Source organism: Lissotriton helveticus, chromosome 7, assembly GCF_964261635.1.
Source record: "Lissotriton helveticus chromosome 7, aLisHel1.1, whole genome shotgun sequence".
NCBI lineage: Eukaryota > Metazoa > Chordata > Amphibia > Caudata > Salamandridae > Lissotriton > Lissotriton helveticus.
The window spans coordinates 972,004,353-972,025,502 of NC_136068.1; the positions used below are offsets into that span (position 1 = coordinate 972,004,353).

General features: G+C 44.7%; 1 pseudogene; it reads right to left on the reverse strand.

The window, feature by feature from the left end:
* Positions 1 to 414: 414 nt before the first annotated feature.
* The window catches only part of LOC144769357 (uncharacterized), a 44,080-nt pseudogene continuing 23,344 nt past the window's right edge, over positions 415 to 21,150 (reverse strand).

A 21,150-nucleotide genomic window follows, 5' to 3' on the forward strand; every position in this document is an offset into this window, starting at 1 on the left:
CACTTCATTGAAGGGGAGAGTTCCTAAAACCAGACTTTCTCCCCCAATCAAAAGACAGGCCAATTGTATGGTTAACAGAGATGTGGTTGGAGAACGCTTTAAAAGCCACCAAGAAAAGTATGAAGCAAGGCACAATGCGGACAAACATGTAAAAACTAGCCAGGTGAGAGAAGGGGATTTGGTTCGCATTGACCTTCCCAAGTCTAGACGAAGAGGTGCCACCAGATTCTCGGATCACCTGCGGGTGACTAAAGTGGGTAAGAATGTGGTACAGTTAGCCAATGGTCAAACCTGGAGCATGGGTAGAATTGTTCTACACAAAGAATTCAATGTTCCCCAGTTGCAGTCTTTGCCTCACAGTATGAGTCAAGTGACCCTCAGAAGGTCGTCTAGACCCACGAGGATCTCTCCAAGTTGTATACGCTCGTCCACGTTGCGGAGCATCACACACCAACCACTCTTTTGAAGGAAACAGCAACAGCGCACAGTTCAGAAGGCACTTCTTGTTAACAGTCCAGGGAATGATTTCCCACTGCTTCTTCTGGTGCAGTCTCAAAATTCTGAGGTTGGAGTGATTTTGAACTGGGATTTTACTGCCTTGTAAAGCCTTGAGAGAAACAAGAACTTGAATGGGACGCTATCACATGCTGGCTTCGGCCACTTCCTACGCAGCAACTCTGACATTGAGCCCATTCTTCTAGTGTCACAGCTTGAACACAAACTTTCTTCAGCTATGGGTACTTCACCAGCACCTACGATTCTGCTTTAAGAAGAAAGGCTTAGCCAATCGAAAAAGGGAAGGGGTGCTTTCATAACCTGGTCTCCATTGTAACAACGGATTTTACCCTTTGGTTGCTGGCACCTTCACAAAACTTTGGGCACTGCAAAGAGAACGCTTAGACTGTGCATGTCAAGATCCATTGCATCTGTTCATGCTGGTGACCCATAGAACAAAGTCTTCAGATTCACCTCCGGTTCACTACTGGACGCTGCAGGAGTCGTTTTCCCCATAGCAGCAGGAGCAAGAAAGAGCTGCCGCTGGCTTCGGAGGGATGAGGTCTAGGTCCTCATCATCTGGAATTTCATCGAGGTGGTACCCGTCCTGAAGCAGCTGCCGGTTCAGATCCTGGCTCACCTGTTCTGCGGAGGAGTAACCAGAGGAACACCTGGATTCCAGCTCTGCATCACTGTCTGAATCAAGCGAGACCAAGGTTTCATCCAGTGATTGGCTGAGGGCTGCGTACTCCTTATTGAACTTCACTGACCTTTTTGACGGCTGTTGTGGTTGATGGAGAACAGCTCCTCCCATCATGCCTTTTTTCTTTAGTGCAGCTCATGCCAACTCCCGGTGCCGTTGCAGCTTGACATGAATGGAAGGCGCTTTGGTCATGAGGTAGGGTCCCCTCTTCTCTACAGGGTCAAATACGCGTCCCACCTTCTTATCACCGGCAACCTCAGCTCTCGGGGTCTTGTGGTCTCTTCCTCTAGGTTCCCTGAGGTTCTGCCCCGACTCCATACTTCTTGCTGCTTTCCCAATCGGACCACAGTCTTTGCCTCACAGTATGAATCAAGTGACCCTCAGAAGGTCGTCTAGACCCACAGTTGCACCCCGGTGGAGCAAAGATTACTATACCACATGATTATTTCTTTCTGCACTGGTTACTGCGTTGTGGTGTTTTTGCCTCACTTCTGCCTACCTTATTAATTGAAATTTGTTATCTATGCAATGTACTTTTTATCCTTTTCTTCCTTTCTCCCATAAGGAGAGGTGTTGTAATCTCACTTGGTTCCTTCCGTTCCCCTCCTTCCCCAGCCCCCTATTGGTAATGCCCACTCAAGAATGCATGAAAATTCCACAGTTGCCTTCAGCTGACTGGAACCCGTGATGGTGATATGATGCAATAAAGAAGACTCTTCTCCAACTACAGTGTACCTCGTTATTTTATTACACCTACTCAATTCTATTCCAAATGTCTTCAAGGATAAGGTGGGCACGGTATTGGGTTTCAAGCATGAAATTCGTCTTAAACTCAATGCTCAACCTGTTATTCACAAAGTTCGCTCTCTTCCATTGAGTGCAAGAGATGAATTGAAGAAGGTTTTGAAAAACGTATGTGATGAGGGAATCATTGCACCCTGTGATTCGTCTGAATGGGTTTCCCCCATAGTTTTAGTGCGTAAAAAATCAGGCGAGGTGAGATTATGTGCTGATTTACGCTCCTTAAATAACAATATCATCGTGGACTGCCATCCGTTACCCAAAATTCATGATTTGCTGGCTAATTTGGGTGGGGCCAAATACTTCTCCCTCTTGGACCTGAGGTACGCTTATCACTAGGCATGGGCGGATTTTGCGGATCCACGATCCGCGGATTTGCGGATCGTGGATCCGCAAAATCGGCGGATTTTGCGGATTTGCGGATCCGCGGATTTGGGGTGGGGCTTCCATGCGAGTGCACATGCCTCTTGTGTGTTTAAAAGGTACACATGATGAAGAGACAGACCCTCCTGGTCACAGGAACAGCAAAGGGATTGCGCTCCTGAAAGTCAAGGATGCAAAGGCCTCTGTCCAGCATCACAGCTGATTTTCGACGGTAGATTTGGGAAGAAGGCACACCTGCCCAGCCTCGATGACGAGCACGATTGTTTTTTGGGCTGATGAATGAGTCACTGCATTTGAGCTTCAACTAGTTCCAGCGACCATGTGTGTGTTACTATGCAATCGCCCCAAAGGGCGCAGGGGTCCCTTAGGTGAGCTGTCCATCATAGTGAGTCAATGGCGGGAAGACGGTGCACACCGCGAGTGTGTGGGCGGGGCTTCCATGCGAGTGCACATGCCTCTTGTGTGGGTAAAAGGTCTGAGACTGATCAAAGCAGTAGATGAAGAGACAGACCCTCCTGGTCACAGGAACAGCAAAGGGATTGCGCTCCTGAAAGTCAAGGATGCAAAGGCCTCTGTCCAGCATCACAGCTGATATTCGACGGTAGATTTGGGAAGAAGGCACACCTGCCTGGCCTGTTGTAACTATTTTACGATGGCGCCGGCAAGCTGCCAGCGCCATCCTAAAATAGTTACTAAATTAGCTTCAACAGGAAGCTCTAATAGATAAAATCGAGCACCTGCTTTATTTTATCTATTAGAGCTTCCTGTTGAAGCTAACTTAGTAACTATTTTAGGATGGCGCCGGCAGCTTGCCGGCGCCATCGTAAAATAGTTACAACAGGCCAGGCTTCAACTTTTGCCCCGGGCCCGGATCCGCCGCTCGCGGATTTGCGAATTCTCGGTAAATTCGCGGGAGTTCGCGGATCGCAAATTTACCGAAAATTCGCAAAATCCGCGGGCGGAACGGATTTTGCGCCCATCCTTACTTATCACCAAATTTCTTTGTCTTTTAAGTCTCAAGAATTAACAACTTTCATTACGCTGTTTGGCGCTTTCAAGTACCTAAGACTCCCATTTGGTCTAGCTTCGGCAGCTAGCATTTTTCAAAAACTAATGGATACCTTATTGCAGAATATTCCTGGGGTGCAAGCCTACCAGGATGATATATTGATTTTTGCCAACGATATTTTTCAACATGATCAGACTCTTGATAAGGTTTTGGGAGTGTTAGAGAAAGCTGGTATGACTGTCAGGCATGACAAATGCAAATTTGGGGTTCAAGAATTGGATTATTTGGGCCATTCACTTTCACCCAATGGCATCAAACCTAAATTTTCTTTAATAAAAGCCATTAGAGATGCCATACCTTCCAAACATAGAGATGCCCTTCGCTCATTCCTTGGCTTGGCAGAATATTACACCAGATTTGTTCATGGCTATGCCCAAATTGTTGAGCCGTTGTGAGCGCTCTTGAGGAAAGGGGTGAAGTTCTCCTGGTCGGATGACTTACAAAAAGTTTTTGAGCACGTTAAAAAGCTTATTGAGGATTCACCAGCCTTGCATCCTTTTTCGGATGGTTCGAAGTGTTTTAATACTGTTGACGCCAGTCTCACTGGTTTGGGGGCCGTTTTGGGATAATGGGTGGAAGGCAAAGAACAAACGGTTGCCTTTGCATCCAGAACACTTCTTCCAGTTGAAACTAGGTACAGCACAATAGAAAGAGAAGCCTTGGCTTGCGTTTGGGCTATACAGAAATTTAAATCCTATATTTGGGGTCGTGAGTTTGAGATTTACACCGATCACAAACCGCTTATGCACATGCTTTCTGATATAGCTTCTAACAGGGCTTCGTCTTTTATCAAAGCTTCATGAATTTCACTTAATTATCAAACATATTTCAGGGGGCAAACATTTCAGAGCTGACTGTCTTTCTAAAATGTCTTTGAATGATAATTCAGTGGTTGATGATGATTTTGAGTGTGTTGTTGCTAAAGTTGATGCTATTGCAGAATGTCAGCCCATTTCTGAGGCTCAATGGAATTCGGCCTACAGTTACGATGTCACACTTTCAAAGATCAAGGATTTTATTGTTAACAAATGACCTGAGCGTAGAACTCTGTCTTCTGATTTAAAGGCTTTTTCAAAATGTTTCAGAAGAACTTTCTTTAGTTAACAATATGGTTATGCGCAATGATGTATTTGTTCCACCTGAATCTTTACGTAATTTAATTATTCGCTCAGCTCATCAAGGTCATCTTGGTGTTGTCAAAACTTGTCAACGTGTTAAGCAATTTTATTGGTGGCCTTCAATGGATGCACATATCAGGAGAATGATTGATAGTTGTACACAATGTCTTCTTTCTGACAAACATTGGAAGACTCTGTCCACTCCTTTATGTCCTGTACCTCTTCCTGTGGGTCCATGGGACAAAGTAGGTTTGGACTTTTCTGGTCCTAATGACGTGTTACCAATTGAGAACAAATATCTGATTGTTTTGGTTGATTACCATACTAAATGGTTGTACTATTCCTTTTGTAATTCTGCATCAACTGACAATGCTGTTAAAGGTTTTCCCAAAACTATAGTTACTGACAATGGGACACATTTTGTGTCTCAAAATATGTACTCTTTTCTTAAAACACATGATATTTCACATTACAAGGTTGCATTGTATTTTCCCTCTTCGAATGGATTGGTGGAAAGGAGTAATCGAATAATCAAGGAAGGTATACAAACTGCAATCTCTGCTAGGTTGGATCCTTTATCTTTTGTACATGACAAGGTTAGGGCATATAATACCACACCACACTCCACCACCGGTGTCGCACCATTTACTTTACTTAGGAAAAGGAGTGTGCATTCACTGCTCAATCCTAGCTGGTTGCATGGTGATAGTAATTTGTCTGCTAAGTTAAATTCTTTTCAAGAACGTGTTAATGCTAAGCAATTTTCTATGAAATCACGTTTTCACGCAGGTAAACATTCCTTTGATCAGCCTTTACAAAAAGGGGATTGGGTACTCATTAAAAATCCAAAAAGGGTTCCGAAGGGGCAATCGCATTTCTCTTCTCCAACTTTAGTCACACATGTTAGTAGAGGTTCTGCTCTTCTTGACAATAAGGGGTGGTGGAACAAAAGGGTTCTTGTCAAGATTTCTCCACTTCAAGCCAATGTTATCCGAGAGCATGCCACTTCAGATTCAGAGCATTGCGACTGGTTTGATTTGGTTCCTTCCATCCAACCTTCTAGTCGAGCTCTGGGGACATCTGAAGGCCAACTCACACACTGTCTTGCTTCAGGTCAAACTTCTTCTAGTTGTGTTCTACAAACACCTGCTTCAGGTCAATCTTCCTCAAGTTGTCTTTCACAGACACCAGAAGAAGTTCAATCTACACAGTCTTTTGTCTCAGACCAATTATCTGTACCTTTGGATGTAGTTGCGGGAGAATCTTCTGAAGTAACAACTAGAGAGCAGCATGTTTAAAACAAATTTCATGCAGATTGAGAGATTTTGTTTTGGAATAGCAACGCACTTTTTATTCTCTTTTGCATGGTAATGTTTTAATCCTTGTTTTTGTTTCATTTTATTTGTTGCCCTTCAAAGAGGGGAAGATGTATAATTACAATAGTGTTTTTTACTATGTTTGGGCAGGAGTCGCGTGCTACCGCGTGACTCCTCGTTCTATGTTCTATGTTCTCTCTCGCTGCTCTTCAGTGGTGAAGATTCCTAAGAACGTCATTTTGGACGTTGGATCTTCACGACTGAACGGCTCTGGTTGTGGGTGTATTGCTTCACAGAAATAAACCTACGCTTCAACCCAATTCAAGTTTCCGAAGGTTTTTACTCAACAGGTGTTCCATCCACAGGATTCTGCTTCTGGTGCTAGGCTGGACCTCGTGACATCACAGTGGAGGGCCTGGCACGTCACAGGTGTTCCATCCACAGGATCACATGATTCGGCTGCTGGTGCTGGACTGGACCTCATGACGTCACAGTGGAGGGCCTGGCACGTCACAGGTGTTCAATCCAGAGGATTCCCCTGCTGGTGCTAGGCTGGGCCTTGTGACATCACAGTGGAGGGCCTGGCACGTCACAGGTGTTCCATTCACAGTATTCCCCTGCTGGTGCTAGGCTGGGCCTCGTGACATCACAGGGAAGGGCCTGGCACGTCACAGGTGTTCCATTCACAGGATTCCCCTGCTGGTGCTAGACTGGGCCTCGTGACTTCACAGTGGAGGGCCTGGCACGTCACAGGTGTTCCATCCACAGGACTCTGCTACTGGGAAGGCGCAGACCTTTTCTATAAAAGTATAATGTGGACTTTTCGTATTCTTCGTTTAAAATAACTATTTTCGACATTAGGCGCATTGTCCTGCACCAGGTGTGCAATGAAGGTTGGGCTGATAGCACCACCCCCCCTCCCACCCCTCCCTCAGCTGGCGTGGGCTGGACTCTGCATGCGGAGGCTGCAGGCCTGACGGCCTCTCTCACCGGAAGTGTCCGCTTTCTCCTCCAGACAGTAGTGCAGTCTTCCACAGCTATCAGACGAGGTCTAAGTGACGGTCGCAAGACGTGAACTGTAATGGAGGGGCCTAGTAAGGAGCTGAGCCACTCTGGGGAGATCAGAAGGGAAAGACTGAAACCAGGAGATCACAGAGAAAAGGGGAGTCTGATGAAGGAACACTTCAATGGAGAGGCTGGGGAGCGAGAGGAAGGGAGACCTCGGGGAGACTCATGGGATGGGAAGAGGCTGGGGAGTGAGATGAAGGGAGACCTCGGGGAGAGTCAAGAGATGAGTGGAGGCTGGGGAGCGATAGGAAGGGAGACCTCGGGGAGAGTCAAGAGATGAGTAGAGGCAGCGAGTGAGATGAAGGGTGACCTCGGGGAGAGTCAAGGGGTGGGTAGAGGCTGGGGAGTGAAAGGAAGGGAGACCTCGGGGAGAGTCAAGGGATGGGTAGAGGCTGGGGAGTCCGATGGAAGGAGACCTCGGGGAGACTCATGGGATGGGTAGAGGCTGGGGAGTGAGATGAAGGGAGACCTCGGGGAGACTCTGGATGGGAAGAGGCTGGGGAGTGAGATGAAGGGAGACCTCGGGGAGAGTAAAGGGGTGGGTAGAGGCTGGAGAGTGAAAGGAAGGGAGACCTTGGGGAGACTCATGGGATGGGTAGAGGCTGGGGAGTGAGATGAAGGGAGACCTCTGGCAGAGTTAAGGGATGGGTAGAGGCTAGGGAGTGAGATGAAGGGAGACCTCAGAGGAGAGTTAAGGGATGGGTAGAGGCTGGAGAGTGAGATGAAGGGAGACGTCGGGGAGAGTCAGGGGATGGGAAGAGGCTGGGTAGTGAGATGAAGGGATACGTCGGGGAGAGTCAAGGGATGGGTAGAGGCTGGAGAGTGAGATTAAGGGAGACGTCGGGGAGTGTCATGGGATGGGTAGAGGCTGGGAAGTGAGATGAAGCAAGACCTCGGGGAGACTCATGGGATGGGTAGAGGCTGGGGAGTGAGATGAAGGGAGACGTCGGGGAGAGTCAAGGGTAAGGGTGGGCGCAAAATCCGTTCCACTCGTGGATTTTGTGGATTTTCGGCAATTTCGCGATCCGCGGATCTTGGGAAATTGCCAAAAAATTCTCAAGTCCGCTCGCGGGCGGATTTTGGGCAGTTGAGTAGAGGTATCGCACAAACCGGTGGTGTCTTCTTGGATAAATATGAAGGGCAGGGTTCATTCTGGCACGATGCTCCTGTCACAAAAATTAAACCTCAACAGGAAGCACTTACAGATATAAATAATGCAGGTGCCCGAGTTGAAGTTCAAGTTCAGTAACGCATTCATCGGCCCAAAAACAATCGTGAGCTTTGTCGAGGCAGGGCAGGTGTGCTTTCTCCCCATATCTACTGTCGAAAATTAGCTGTGATGCTGGATGGAGGCCTTTGCATCCTTGACTTTCACCAGCGCAATCCCCGTGCAGTTCCTGTGACCAGGAGCTTCTTTCGCCTCATCTGCAGCTCTGATCGGTCTCTGACCTTTTATACACACAAGAAGCATGTGAACTTGCATAGAAGTCCGCCCGTTTGGCCCCGCCCACACACTAGCTGTGTGCACCGTCTTCCCACCATTTACCCACTATGATGGACAGCTCACTCCAGGGACCCCTGCGCTCTTCGGCGCGATGGCATAGTAACACACACATGGTCACTGGAGACAACTTTTCTGGCACTTTACGCTGCTGTAGTGTAGGAAAAGTACTATACATTTACCCAACGAGGTAGCACTTACTGATTAGCCAGTAGAAGTACAGAAAGTACAGTCTATTTGTGCAAAACTGCAAATCCACAAGTTTGCAAATTTTTTTGCGAACTCGCAGATTTTTTTTGCAATTTCGCACAAATTTACGGACCGCAAATCCACAAAATTCACCCATACATAGTCAAGGGAGGCTGGGGAGTGAGATGAAGGGAGACCTCGGAGGAGAGTCAAGGGATGGGTAGAGGCTGGGGAGTGAGATGAAGGGAGACCTTAATGGAGAGGTTGGGGAGCGAGATGAAGGGAGACCTCGGGGAGAGTCAAGGGATGGGTAGAGGCTGGGGAGTGAAAGGAAGGGAGACCTCGGGGAGAGTCAAGGGATGGGTAGAGGCTGGGGAGTGAGATGAAGGGAGACCTTAATGGAGAGGTTGGGGAGCGAGATGAAGGGAGACCTCGGGGAGAGTCAAGGGATGGGTAGAGGCTGGGGAGTGAGAGGAAAGGAGACCTCAGAGGAGAGTCAAGGGATGGGTAGAGGCTGGGGAGTGAGATGAAGGGAGACCTCAGAGGAGAGTCAATGGATGGGTAGAGGCTGAGGAGTGAGATGAAGGGAGACCTCTGGGAAAGTCAAGGGATGTAAAGCGGCCAGCTCTGGTCGCGGAGGAGCCCCGCTGCGAGTACAGCGTTCCCATGGTGGAGTATTCCGACTTCACCGGCAAGGGAGGTAGTGTTCTTGCACAATGGAATGAAATTGCAGCATGAATAATGCAAGATGGACATTATCCCACAGGGGTTGACTGTAATTTGAAAATGTATCCCAACACGGACTCACTGGAGAAAACAAAGTGCAACTACGTAGACCAGAAGGCCAGAGAAGAGGCCACGCCCACAGAATTTAATGCAGCTGGACTGGACCAGTGTTGTGATACTTTTGCGGTAGCCATTGAAGAAGAATCTTATGGATTTGAAACGCATCTGGCCTTGGGCGTTTGAACTGGATGACATCTTTCATTCCTGTGTTTGCAGCCTTCGTGCACAATAAAGATTTGAATCCACCTACCTGTTGTGGCTCTTCCTAATGGGGTATATATATATATATATATATATATATATATATATATATATATATATATATATATATATATATATGCACCAGCAATTCCAACCACTTCCGTCAGGCGGGGAAGCAGGAACTCAGACCGACCACAGCAGTTCAGGCAAGGTATGTTTTTATTTTTGTTCTTATACCGCAGCCAGCAACTACGCGTTTCGGGCTTCTAGAGCCCTTGATCACATTCAGCTTCGTGTGTACTTTTTTCACTTTTTATATTGTGCTATACACCGTGCACGCCCCCTCACATGTGATTTTTTTTGGGTCATGTGATCATAAATATAAACAACAGACTTTACATAAATGCTGCTGTAGAAGTCGTTATGTCTGCCTAAATGCAGTGATATATATAATCAACATCAGCCTAAATGCAGTCGTGCATAAAGCTAAGACAATAACATTGTTAAAATGTATCACAGTATAAATACCATTGCGAAAATATTATTATTAGTTTTCCGCTGGAGTTAACTGGATAAATCCCAAATGTTATGAAAAAAACATATAGATATTTTATCCACTGTAAAGTCGATGTATTCTTTACATCATTTTGTTTTTAACGTATGATATCGATCAGCTTACTGTTCCCAAATGTATCTTACTTGTTCTATTATGAAAAAAAAGTGCTATAGTGCATATTCAGTGTACCTAGTGCAAATACTACAATTAAAGTGCCATAAACTATGTGCAACAATCAGCAACCAATAAATATAAAGTGCATTATACATATATACAATAACAAACAAGATTAATAAAATTATATTTTCAGTAGCAAATTCATTCCATACAATCTTTACAGTGTAAAGTTTTCTCCAGCCGGATAAAAACCACTATTAAAAATATATATAAAAGATTCATAAAATGCCATAAAAATATAATACTATCATTGTTTGTTAAAAATAATTTGTTCGAGTGAAAGAGTTATCAGATTTAATTCATTCTTGATCTTATTCTTGTGGACGGGCAATGGGTGCTAGCAACATATTTGACCCTTGCATCTCCCTGCTAACTCTGAATGTATTGCTCATTGTCTTATATGTTTTCAGGACTGCTGTCTCTATAAATAAGTATGCATATCCTCTGCATTATTCAATCCCCGTGGCCATTTGCTGTCTAGTTCAAGGATAAACTTGGTCTCCAATTGCCTTAGTTGCCTGTCTCTATTCCACCCTCTTTTATTAGCTGGTTCTGCGCCAATAACGAAGTAAGAAAGGCAATTTATATCCTTGTTATGACATTTGTGGAAATGTCGCGCCACGGGGTAAGCTGTGTCATGATGGAGGATTGCTCTCAAATGTTGTAATATCCTGACGTGCACCTGTAGCTTTGTGCTTCCCACATAATTCAAGCCACAGGTGCACGTCAGGACATAAACAGCAAATTCTGTCTTGCAGTTATAACTGCCCTTGATGGGGACTGGAGATGCGTCAAATGGTGTCGTGTATGTTGTCTTATTGCAACCAAATTTACAGGCATGACACACCGTGCATCTTTTAAATCCCCTGGACGGCTGTAGCCATAATGTAGCTTTCTAGTTTCAGTAGATCATTGCCCATCGATCTACATTTTCTGAACGTTACAACAGGGGAATGGGATAGACGTTCCTGTACAACATTGTCCGTTAGGACAATAGGCCAATGTTTCTGTACAATAGTTCTTATTTTTCTTTCCTGTCTTGAATATGTAGTAATTAGTCTGGGATTATCAGTACTAGCATTATCATCACGTGTTTTGGTTGCTTCTTTCTTAAACAGACTCGATCTTGGGCGCGCCTGTGCTTTCTTAATAGCATCATTAATGAGGTGATCACTGTAACCCCTCATGCTGAATCTTGTTCGCATTTCTTCTTGACAGCTCTTAAAATTCTCTTCATTACTGCAGATTCGCTTTAATCTAAGGACTTCTCCATAGGGTATGTTAGCTAACAAATGCCTCGGATGTGAACTATGGCATGAAGCGTTATATTACCTGCCGATGGTTTTCTATACATAGTGCTTACAAGTCTGGAATTCTCAACGCGGAGTCTGACATCTAAAAAGTCAATTTGTGTTTTGTGAATGTATGATGTAAACGTAAAGTTCATAGCATTACTGTTGATGTCCTCAATAAATTTCTTTGCAGTTTCTAAGTCCCCATGCCATATCACAAACACGTCATCTATGTATCTGTAGTATGTGGACACATTATCCTCAAATTGTGCCTTATGCTTGCGCCTGAGGACCTGTTCCTCCCACCAGCCTACGTGTAAACACGCATAGCTGGGGGAAAAACAGGCCCCCATGGCAACTCCTCTTAGCTGTTTAAATAAGACGTTGTTGAAGAGGAAAAAGTTGTTGTTGAGGCACCAACTAATAAGTTCAATAATGACTTTGTTATGGCTATAGAACTCTATAGGTCGAGTTTCTAGAAAATGTTTGACCGCTTCCAGGCCCTGTGTGTGGTTTATACTAGTGTATAAGGATTCAATATCCAATGTTATTATATAAGAATCCTCTGACCATTCCACATTCTCCATTTTTATCAGGAAATCGCCTGTATCTTTGATGTAGCTGGGGAGTGATTTAACTAGATCTCGTAAAAAGTGGTCTATATACTGACCTATGTTTTCACCGACACTATTTATGGCGGAAATAATTGGTCTTCCCGGCACTGGTGTTACCCCCTTATGTATCTTAGGGATAAGATACAAAATGGGCAACATCCGGTATTCTTTAAATAGGAACTTACAATCTTCATTTGATAGGAGGCCCTCCCTTCTCCACTGTGAAAGCAGTTTCTGTAAGGTTTCCCTTGCCTTCTCGTATTCTTTAATGGAGGTTTGCTTATAGCAAGTTTCATTGCTTAACTGTTTTTCTGCCTCAGCTATGTAATCTTTTTTAAGCCATAACACCAAGTTTCCGCCTTTGTCGGATTTTTTGATAATAACATTACAGTTATCCCCTAGCTTTTTGATTAGTTTATCATATGCTACTTTCCTGAATATATATATATTCACTGAAAAAACCATAGGCTATAGACCATATATAGTTAGGAATTAGCATTTACAAAACCTTGAAAATTCACTGAAAAAACCATAGGTTATAGACCATATATCATTAGGAATTAGCATTTAAAAAACCTTATTTTACCCACACAAAACCATTGAAATTCCATATATAGTTAGTTGCACTAACTATATATCGCGCACCCGCAATCCACTGCTGATGATGTCACATATTACATCATTCATGACATGGTCAGTGACATCACTGATGACATCACTGATGACATCTCAAATGACATCACTGATGACATGACTGATAACAACATGCAGTGATTTTTTGTTTCTGTAAAGTTTAAATATGTCTTACATATTGAAGAATGAGTGGATGTGTAAGTGTCTGGACGAAGGATTTAGTAGGTGCATGACTGACTGTATGACTGAGTGATTAAATGTGTCTCACTGAGTGCATGGGTTAGTGACTAAACTGTCTTAATTTGTGCATCATTATGTCTGTTGTTCTATAAACTGCTGCATGTGTTGATCAGTAGCTATATGAGTAACTATATGGGTTATTGATTGATTGCCCAAGTATTTGTATGGGAGACTGAGTGTGTGTGTGGCTGGCTGGGAGGTGTATGACTCTGTGCAGATCAATGTGTACTTGTATCAATGATTGTATAAGAAGGTAAGTATGTGTTAGTATATGTTTGAAAATGTAAGGTGCTCTATGTTTAACTGTATAGACAAGAAAATGGAAGTGTCATTGATTCTTTACAGGACTGACTAGGTGTGTGAGTAACTCCATGGATGAGTGGCAGACTGTGAGTGTCTGTATAGGTGTATGAGTGCATATGATAGTGTTGTAAAGATGAGTGATTGTATGTATGAATGATTGTATGGGTGAATGAGTGAAGGTGTGTGTAGACGTAGGAATCAGTGAGTGCGTATGTAGTAACTAGTATTGGTGTGTCAATGGTTTCAAAAATTATACTCTGTATTTAACACTGGGTGAAACAGAGGTTATATTAAAATGTGAGGAGATGCATTGTATTGTCACATGAATGATATCATCAGTGATGTGGTCATTGATGTCAAATGAGATGTCATCAGTGATGTCATCAGTGATGTCATTTGAGATGTCATCAGTGATGTCACTGACCATGTCATGAATGATGTAATATGTGACATCATCAGCAGTGGATTGCGGGTGCACGATATATAGTTAGTGCAACTAACTATATATGGAATTTCAATGGTTTTGTGTGGGTAAAATAAGGTTTTTTAAATGCTAATTCCTAACGATATATGGTCTATAACCTATGGTTTTTTCAGTGAATTTTCAAGGTTTTGTAAATGCTAATTCCTAACTATATATGGTATATAACCTATGGTTTTTTCAGTGAATTTTCAAGGTTTTGTAAATGCTAATTCCTAACTATATATGGTCTATAACCTATGGTTTTTTCAGTGAATTTCAATGGTTTTTTAATAGCAAATATCATAAGCTGTCGAATGTCAAGTACGTGGTAAATAAAAACATTTTCGTGTTTATGCACACTGATCTGCTTTGAATGCTGCCCCCCCCCCTCATTTCTATTAGGAGTACTCTCTCTTTGCAGATAGTGAAAGGTAGTTAACGCAGGCCTTTGCCCCCGTTGTAATACGTCGTGCCTGCTTCTCTCTCCATTTGATTGATTGTTATCCAAGCATTTACTGTTTTAGAATTGGTTCTCTTTGGTTCATTCTCTATTTACAAACAAACACAGAGTCGCAATACTCTGTTTAGTCTTTGCAGATAACGAAAAATCGTGTAAAAAAACAAAAGGAATCGAGCAAAATCAGTAGGCCACTAATGGGATCTCTTTTTGACCTCGCTAAAATAGAAACATTAAGAACAACCCCTCATGACAAATACGAAACTAGTGAGATGAACTGAACTCCACACCATGATGGCTGCAATACAGCTCGGCTCCGCCACCCACCCCGCCCAAAATAACGATAAAGAGCGGCTGCCATGATTGCTCGCGGAATGGCCACGACGGAGCTACGAAATGGTGGTGCTCTCATGCTAACCCCAGCTTCAGTCTGAAACATCCAGAAACACTGTAGACTACCAATTCGATCAGTTCCGGTAGCGCCCCAATGTAACCCGGTAGAGAAGAACTAGCCCTCCCCTCTTTGACTGATGGTTCTTGTTGCCTGTCCCTTCTGTTGTCATTTAACAGAACTATTTAGCCTGCTGAAAGGGGTTGTGTTCCGACCGCTGGTTGGTGGAGACATTTTGACTATATTCTGGACCTGCGTTGTCGCGTAATGCGTCATATGACGCGCCGCATTAGCGCATCCGGAAAACATCCGGGGCGCGACGCGCAGCGCGTAACGTAAGCATAACAGGTCATGTGACTTGTTAATAAAACTTTTCATTGGTTCATTTTACTTTTCTTATTCTAATGATGAAAGGCTTGGTCATATGACCAAAAATTACGCTTTTTATTACTTCCGAACATTATTTTTTCTTAAATATATGTTATAATGTTCCAGGCTAATGTACTTTCCCGGAAAATTTACAACTGTCCTGCAAGTAAAATATATTCTTTTTTCGAGAAAAAGGGCGTTTCTTCGTCCCATGACGGAGCCGTTGAGCAAAAGAGGGTCGACCTGCTGTCTTAGTCGCCGATACGCCTGAATATGAGATTCTTATCGATCACTTTATGTTGCAGGAGTAGAAAACACAACAGCCCTTGACCATTTATCTTTACTGCGTTCCTGCGTATTATACCTTTTACCCTTCATGTAATTGGTCTGCTTTATTTCACTTGCCTTTTAATGATTCTAAAACAGTGACTATTATTAAAAACTTTACCAATGTATATACTACTACCATGTTTTCTTTTAAAAACCTTTATTGTGAAAATTTCATTATACAAATACGAGCCTATAACCACGTGGGCCGGCCACGGAGCAAACTGTAATCGTATATGATGAGTAGACATTTACACTGTAGAGGAACGTAACGGGCGGGCCATTAGGTTGCAAGAACTAAGGTGTCTAACAGTTGCGGAATCGGTGGACGTACATTTTATAATTAAAATACGACAGGGCCAGTTACAATAAAATTATCTAGATATACATTTGCGGGCAAGTACCATGCGTGACGTTAATTCGAACTTTCAATAGTACAGTAATCGATAACACATCAGAACTTAATATCAATAGGGATGTCGAAATACTCAATCAATTCTCGTCCCCGCCCGCCATGTGCTTCAAAACTGCATACGTATCTCGTGATTTCAAGGTTCTGCAACCAGTACACAACAAGGAGTTACGAGTCCCATTTATTCCGGCGCCATTTTGGGCGAGGACGGGCAGGTCCAGGATATAGTCAAAATGTCTCTACCAACCATCGACTATGATGATGTTCATATGCTGTATTTATAGAGTAACACTCATCTGTCCACATGAAATTAATTTGCCACAATCTAAACATGTCATTTTAATCTTTCCAAAGTTCTTCTAAATATTTGGGACCGTTTCCCTTGCCTCTGATGCTGTCAGTGCCACTTCTTTGATGAATGTACTGGCAGGTCGGGGGTTCTCCTCCAAATCTCTCTTTTATGCAGCACTATAATTAATTGGTGCCACCTCTCCATATGACGATGCATGGTATAGTTACCATAACTATATTTTTTTTCGGTTCCTCTGGAGAGTACATCGTGGCAGATGAAGCGTATAACGTACCGGGCATTTACCTTTTTTTGCATGTAGAGGAAAGGAAAAAAAAATCGAGCGTCCGAGTTCTAAGGTGTCCCAGGGCCATTTTAGTGGACCAGGCCCAAATCCAAAGAACAGGCCGCCATTTTGAGAGTCCTGTTGCAGCCGCCTGTCGCTGTAGCATCAAGAGCGGCCGAAACTCAGCTGAATGGCAACTGAAACGGTAAAGGGGCGCCCCACTACAGCAGACGAGCCTCCACCTAGGAAGGCCCGTTCACGCCGCCTCCCCCCCCCTTCGGGCACCCCATGCCGTTATTCGGAGCAGTATTGTAGGATGGCCACACCAGTGCAGCAACTTGCTAGACACCACCTCGGTGGTAACCGAATCTCAGCGCCTTGTGGTGTCTTCTATTCAGAAAACATTGTTGTGCTGCCTTCGACCTATTCGCCGCAAGTGCGCACGCAACTCAGCTGCATAGCTTGCTAGACACCACCTCGGTGCTAACCGAATCTCAGCGCCTTGTGGTGTCTTCTATTCCAAAAATATTGTTGCGCTGCCTTTGGCCCCATTCGCACATCGGTCCGCTACTGCCGCCATCTCACAGGCCAACGGGGCGCCCCACGCCGACTTTCAGCATTGTAGGATGGCCACACCAGTGCACCTTACTAGACACCACCTCGGTGCCATCCGGATCTTGGCATCTCAGCGCCTTGTGGTGTCTTCTATTCAGAAAATATTGTTGCGCTGCCTTTGGCCCCATTCGCACATCGGTCCGCTACTGACGCCATCTCACAGGCTAATGGGGCGCCCCACGCCGAGTTTCAGCATTGTAGGATGGCCACACCAGTACAGCAACTTGCTAGACATCACCTCGGTGCCATCCGGATCTTGGCATCTCAGCGCCTTGTGGTGTCTTCTAGTCAGAAAATATTGTTGCGCTGCCTTTGGCCCCATTCGCACATCGGTCCGCTACTGACACCATCTCACAGGCCAACAGGGCGCCCCACGCCGACTTTAACCATTGTAGGATGGCCACACCAGTGCCACAACTTGCTAGACACCACCTCGGTGCCATCCGGATCTTGGCATCTCAGCGCCTTGTGGTGTCTTCTATTCCGAAAATATTGTTGCGCTGCCTTTGGCCCCATTCGCACATCGGTCCGCTACTGACGCCATCTCACAGGCCAACGGGGCGCCCCACGCCGACTTTCAACATTGTAGGATGGTCACACCAGTGCGGCAACTTACTAGACACCACCTCGGTGCCATCCGGATCTTGGCGCGTTGTGCTGCCTTCGGCCTATTCGCACATCGGTCCGCTACTGACGCGAACTCACAGGCCAACGGGGCGCCCCACGCCGACTTTCAGCATTGTAGGATGGCCACACCAGTGCTGCAACTTGCTGGACACCACCTCGGTGCCATCCGGATCTTGGCGCGTTGTGTTGCCTTCGGCCTATTCGCACATCGGTCCGCTACTGACGCCGCCTCACGTGCCAACGTATTTTCTCCGCATTTTATACCCTATGCCGCATAACAGGTCATGTGACTTGTTTATAAAACTTTTCATTGGTTCATTTTACTTTTGGTTTCCTAATGATGGAAGGCTTGATCATATTACCTAAAAATAACACTTTTCATTGGATGAAAACTTTTTTTTTTCCCAAACGATGAAAGCCCCACCTTGTTTCTGGATGTTTCACACTGAAGCTGGCGTCACCATGAAAGCACCACCATCTCGTGGCTCCGTCGTGGTCATTCCGCGAGCAATCATGTCAGCCGCTCCCCACCAGAAGCCTGCAGGAGTCGGGGGCCCCCAAAACTTTTGTTGAATCCTCAAGGCGGAGGGGACGCTTTCGAGAATGGGGTCCAAGACCTAGCAGACAAGCGTCCGATTTCCAAGGTGTCCCAGGGCCATTTCAGTGGACCAGGCCCAAAAAGGAAAGAGCCTGCCGCCATTTTGAGAGTCCTGTGGCAGCCGCCTATCGCTGCACCGCAAGAGTGGGCGCAACTCAGCTGAATTGCGGCTTTTGACACAGTGGACCAAAAGCGGACGGAATGGCAACTGAAACGGTAAAGGGGCGCCCCACTACAACAGACGAGACTCCACCTGGAGAGGCCCGTTCACGCCGCCTCCCCCCCCCCCCCCGGGGCGCCCCACGCCGTTATTCGGAGCAGCATTGTAGGATACCAAAACCAGTGCGGCAACTTACTGGACATCACCTTGGTGCCATCGTTCTGCTGCCTTGGAACTATTCGCACAACAGTTTGCTACTGATGACCCACCCCCCGCGACGCCCCACGCCGGATGCCGAAATCAGTGCGGCACCCAGGCAACATCACCTGGGTGCCGTCCAGAAATCTGGACGTTGTGCTGCGTTGGGACTATTCGCACAGCCGACCGCTACTTCGTTGTTTTTCCCTAAAAATGTTTAAATGTTTTTACTGTTTTTGTTTTGTTGTATATATTTATAAGTTATTAAAGTTTTATAATCTTACTACTTTGTTGGAGTGCTATATATTTTTAATGTATTTAACACACAAACATGCCACCCCACCTTACTTGTTAGCTCTTACTAGTGGACAACACATCAATCCTAATTCGATATGTTCGGTATAATTATTTACCTTTTATTTCTAGTATTTTTTTGAAAACAATCTTTGATTTGATGTCAGAGTAAAAACACAACACATATACTATACAAACTTAGACTGTGTACAAACTTTAAATTTGACCATAACATTTACAAAAAAAAAAAAAAAAAAACAACGAACTTTACTACATGGAAAATGCAATCACTATACACAACAAAAAAACATATATATCATTTTCAAATTGTTCCAGAAAAGGGCAAGTATCAGCTCCTCGCCTAAATGATCATAACGATTTCAATTTTTAGGGAACAATGATTGACAAAATCACAGTTGAAAGGAGATAACCAGATAAATCAGTAATAATAAATTAATAATTATCAATATTTATTGTCTCCTTTTTTGCCGACGCGTTTCGAACTCCATACAGCTGTTATGGGTTCTCCTCAGGGCCTTGTCACTTCTGTCTGCATGTGTGTAAGGAAAAAACAACACTGTTTCAGTGTCTATTCCTATAGCCTCATATTACAAATCCGCTTATGCCATCCTTAAAAACCATGTTTACCTTAACTGTTGCCAGCCGTGATTATCCTATTATCTGGGTTCTGGGTCTTTGAAGCTGCAATCTGGGGGACATTTCAGAGAACCCATTTAGTGCCAATCTCATTCTTAGCCCTAAGATTACTTTATGCAAAAACACTGCAGGACATACCTTTAGTATTGCTCAAGGGTCCGTGTACGGGCGTCCCTCTACGTGACGGTGATGGTTTTGGTGTTTAAGCCTAGGAGAAAGGCAATATCAATTTCATGCTACAGGGCTTGAAGGGGAGACTAGCTAGTTCTCAGTATTTTTATAAAGCCTTCATACCTTGTGATGTACACCGTAGGCTTCGGGGGACGGCTTTATTCCGTCTCAAATTCTAAAACGGGGGCGGTTTCCCACTGTGCGCACCGCGCACTTGTTCGCCTCTGTTTACTAACACCGGGTCCTTGTGTGCCCCGCACACCGGTGTTCGTATTTCTGTTCTCCCAATCGCGCACTGTCAAAAAAATAAACCAAGGGACAAATTTAAATGCCCCGGTTTGCGTGTAAAGCGCTACAAGCGTCCATGCGCCCCTCACCCGGCTCACCTTCTTTCAGAAGCCTTTGCTCAAAAATCCTTCGATCACTGTGATGGGCGGCGGCCCGAGTATCTCGTTACTTGAAGCGGTCACATGACCAATGGAATTCTGGGATCTGTAGTTTTAGTATTGAAACGCTGTACTCTCTAGTTCCAGCGCCACTTTGGGGATAACGCTGTGACCTGTATTCACAGCGGACTAAGTCATAAGTCAGTGGAGCCCCACACAATTACCCCGTTACAGTCTCGACACCTCAGAGAGGGCATTCAGCCCATTTTGTGTACTATTAAATTTCAAGATGAGGTACGCCTCTTTTTTCAATAGTGTGTCCTCAATGTCAATCGGGCCTTTACTTCCAGATTGCACTATGGTGCACAGGACGGTCCATTTGAAATCCATTTCGCTATGGTTCATGTCCAATACAGGTCACAGCGTTATCCCGGGTGAGGGGCGCATGGACGCTTGTAGCGCTTTACACGCAAACCGGGGCATTTAAACACCAAAACCATCACCGTCACGTAGAGGGACGCCCGTACACGGACCCTTGAGCAATACTAAAGGTATGTCCTGCAGTGTTTTTGCATAAAGTAATCTTAGGGCTAAGAATGAGATTGGCACTAAATGGGTTCTCTGAAATGTCCCCCAGATTGCAGCTTCAAAGACCCAGAACCCAGATAATAGGATAATCACGGCTGGCAACAGTTAAGGTAAACATGGTTTTTAAGGATGGCATAAGCGGATTTGTAATATGAGGCTACAGGAATAGACACTGAAACAGTGTTGTTTTTTCCTTACACACATGCAGACAGAAGTGACAAGGCCCTGAGGAGAACCCATAACAGCTGTATGGAGTTCGAAACGCGTCGGCAAAAAAGGAGACAATAAATATTGATAATTATTAATTTATTATTACTGATTTATCTGGTTATCTCCTTTCAACTGTGATTTTGTCAATCATTGTTCCCTAAAAATTGAAATCGTTATGATCATTTAGGCGAGGAGCTGATACTTGC